The 3,651-nt window shown below is 46.2% G+C and overlaps 1 long non-coding RNA gene across 1 annotated transcript; it reads right to left on the bottom strand.

The window, feature by feature from the left end:
* Window positions 1-2,064: 2,064 nt before the first annotated feature.
* On the bottom strand, window positions 2,065-2,963 carry LOC146856193 (uncharacterized). Its single transcript, XR_014980913.1, has 4 exons — window positions 2,836-2,963; window positions 2,671-2,744; window positions 2,507-2,575; window positions 2,065-2,391 (listed from the first exon to the last, which is right to left on the bottom strand). It is a non-coding gene; the product is annotated as an uncharacterized LOC146856193 (long non-coding RNA).
* Window positions 2,964-3,651: the final 688 nt, after the last annotated feature.

Here is a 3,651-nt window from a genome sequence, read left to right as displayed (position 1 = left end):
AAACAACCCCTTATGGTGATAGGTTAAAGACAACCTTTATTGAAAGCTACCCTAGGGAAAGCTATGGAGAGCAGCCTTCAGGCTAAGTGTTCAAGGAATGTAAAGCAGCTTGTTTTACCAGCCTATAATATCTTGAATGATCAAATGAAAAGACAACCACATCAGGTATATATTCAAAATATATGTATTTAAGGTTAAACACACCCCTCTAGTCTCTTTATGAGACTGGAGTTTGAAGTACTAAAGTTACAAGTGATCAAGCATCAGTAAAAGCACAAATACATGTTTGGGTCCTAGGGGCGTACCAAACCATATACTAAAAAAGTGGTATAAGAACCACGACTGGAATAGGCACTAGGCCTATTGCCTCTAGAATCGCTGGGACCCCAAGGAACCACCCAAGGTAGTGACACAGGGTACCCACGGGAGCTGTATGCAGTGTGGAAACACAACCGCGGGTTCCTATTATCTTCTATGGGCAATGTCGCGGTTGGAATTTTAAAGATTAGGGACACTTCTAATCGAGTCAGGACCAAACCCTTTTGGACTTAAGAAGTTCTAGGGCTAGAACCCATGAGAGCACCGGAGTACTCGAGTTACCTCACCCAGGGATGCCGGGTGCATAGGTGTCTTTTGGTGTCTGGTCGCGTCGTCGATTTCAATGGAAGCCTGCAAAGAACTGCTGATGCCGTGAAGAGGAGAAGTGTCCGGAGAGATCCAAGCCTGGATTTAGGATGTAAGGAACCTGAAAGCAGAGGGGACAGAGTCTGAGTCACTTGCCAGTGACCAGGGCAGGATGGACCAATGCCCACAGATGTTGGGTGCTTCAGGTGAGTTGATGGGTGTCTTGACTCTTCAGCCACGAGGTCCAGGAGATGTTGACGAAGTCCATGAGCCAAATTCGAGCTGTCCCATGAAGTCCGTCGAGTGTTGTGGTGTCAGCGACCATAAAGGACCCAACAAGCCTTGGCAACGGCAAGTCACAGGAATGCATAGAAAGGACTGCGGTGCAGACCAGCAAGCTCTGAGGGACTCACCCAGCGAGGGTAAGTCAGGGCACATCTGGAGCAACCAGGAACGCCCAATTAGAAAAGGAGTTGTGTTTGTGGGGACCTGCTAGCTAACGGACTAGTGATTGCAAAGGAGCCTCAAGTGGTCACACTTGAAGCTGGCCCACGGGTCACTTGTGGAGTGGAGGCCAACAATCTTCGGTGCAGAAGGTGCTCAAGGCTGGGGCTACTCGGAGCCCAAAGCACAACTTCGAGGATGACCAGGAAGATAGTGTTGCTGCAAAAGTTCACGGTGTACAGGGTTCACGGTTCCACGTCACCCACGATAGCCACGGGCTTCAGCTTTGATGTGGACTCAGGGTAGCCTCGGGGAAGTCTGGAAATCCACCTCTGGGGATGCAGAGCCTTTGGTGTCCGGTGCGAGCTTCAGAATTGCAGACTGGTCAGTTGCTTCTTTGGTGCCTGCCAACCAGGGGAGTCCCTCCTTGACCCCAAGGGAGATTTCTTCCATCTTCTAGTCGAAATAGAAAGTCGAAGGTCCAGGATATATGTTTCAGAGTTTCGTCCAGGGTAATCTAAAGTCCTAGGGACTGGATTCCTATACTTATACTAAGTTTAGGGGATGAACATGTCTCTCACTCTAGAAGGGTGGAATGCTACCCCTGCCACCAGGACTGGCGGGGGGTAGTATTCCGAAGCGTTTGACACCAAACACAACATGTTTTGATGCAGCCATTCCAAAGTTAGCATTTACCGTGAGGTTATAATGCACTTAAGAGTATATGGTATGGCTGTATCACAGAACAGCCATAAGGAAGTATTTCCGAATGCTGCAGAGGGGCTCAGCTCATGCTTGGGCACCCTCTCACATAAAACCAAGCACTCTGCCTTCAGGATTGTCAAGTCAAACAAAAACAGGAGTACACCCGTATACCCAATTGAGACCGGGTAATATATGGCAACAATAAACAATGTCTCAACAGGTAATTCAAATAAAGGGACTGTTCAATAAGTAATCAATCCTATAGCACAAGGAAGGACAAGGGGGACCAAGGAGAATGAAAGGATGTTATTCCACACATAGGAGCACATAAATACAAATTAAATTGCAGTAACCATATCAACCAAAGTGCACTGAAAGTGTAGGGTGAATAAACGGCGCAGTGACAACTGTGGTGAAAAAACAACGACCAGCGGCGCAAAACAGTCAATACAATAGTGTAAGTCAACAAAATTATTATGCATTCATAGACATGATTTCTCCATTTCGAAGTTGACCATTAAACAAGCCATAAATTGCGTTGTAGGGTGGACGGCGTTTCAACCTCTATCACTCAAGGTCATCATCAGGACGATGGTTACATAACTCTTTAAAAGTGCTCTATAGATATAAGGAGATAGGAAGAAAATCAATACAATACACCCAAGATAATAGTGTAAAGAAAGAAAGGAGGGAAGAAGTGAAATAAAAAGGGGGGGGTGGGTGTGTAGGGTACCTGATATCAATAAATGGGGTTCAGAGAATAACGATTTCCACAGGTAGGTCTAATTTCAGGGACAAACTCCTAAGGAGAAACAATTGGACAACGTCAGGGCCAAAATTCGGGATGAAAGGAAAAGAGGGCAAGGGCGGAGAAAAACTGAGAGAATGGGGACTTACCAACACGTAGTCCAGCTTCAAGAAGAGGGAAAAGAGAAGAAGGGATGAGGGTACACGCAAGTGGAGGAAGTGACCTGCAGGATGGGAAAAAGAACGGGGATTATGACGAAAAATTATTTTAAAACATCGGGACAGTCCGACAGACCAATTTCTAATGGCACCTACCAGAAAATGAAGCAGGAACACGGAGTGGAGATCAAGATTCGTTAATTACAACGTAACAGATATGCGCAATGGCAGTAATCCAAGCGACTGGGTAGAAATCCGCAGTATGGCGGAAATCCAAGTGTTTCAGGAAATAGTTCCGAGGAAGAGTCTCCATGGAAAAACTAGAACGTGGAAAAAACGAGGACAAAATGCCCCAGGGGGACTGAATCCAAATACGGGGGAGGAGTGGGAATGATGCAAAAATGAAGAAAGGACAAAGGAATCAGGTCCTGACGACTAGGGCCGGTCACAGAACCGTGATGGCGAGAAACCTAATTAAAGGACTAGAGCACAAAAGCGGGGACCGAGTGTCTCGAAGGAACATGTGATAGGGGAAAGGACAGAAAGGGACAATTTTATGGCAAGACCGGAGGCTCCTATTATGCTATCTTTTCTTGCATTTATTTCAATAGCAGCAAGATAAGCGTAAAACTACACTCCCCAGAAGGCTGCAGGAGAAAACTACTGGCCAATGGGGAGAACAATAACAAAAAACAAACCAATCAGGTCAGGCCAACCATATAAGGACCTATCTGACCGCAAGCAGTCCTCTTTTCTTGCTGCTTGCAGTCAGATAAGTCGACTATTTTATTTCTCTTACTGAAAATTCCGTATTTACAATTGTTTAAGCACATTTTACTTGTTTCATTGTTGCTTGGTTTCCGCTTCGTTTCTCGAGCGTTTCACACGCTGGGTTGCCGTGGTTACGGCTTCGTTTCCAACTACGTTGTTTCATTCCCCCCTCGGTTGTCAGTTTGACGCGTCTGCTCCCAC

This window comes from Triturus cristatus, chromosome 4_1 (genome assembly GCF_964204655.1).
Source record: "Triturus cristatus chromosome 4_1, aTriCri1.1, whole genome shotgun sequence".
In the NCBI taxonomy this organism is placed as follows: Eukaryota; Metazoa; Chordata; class Amphibia; order Caudata; family Salamandridae; genus Triturus; species Triturus cristatus.
Note: the sequence above shows the minus strand (reverse complement) of the source record. Positions and strands in the feature narration are given on the sequence as shown.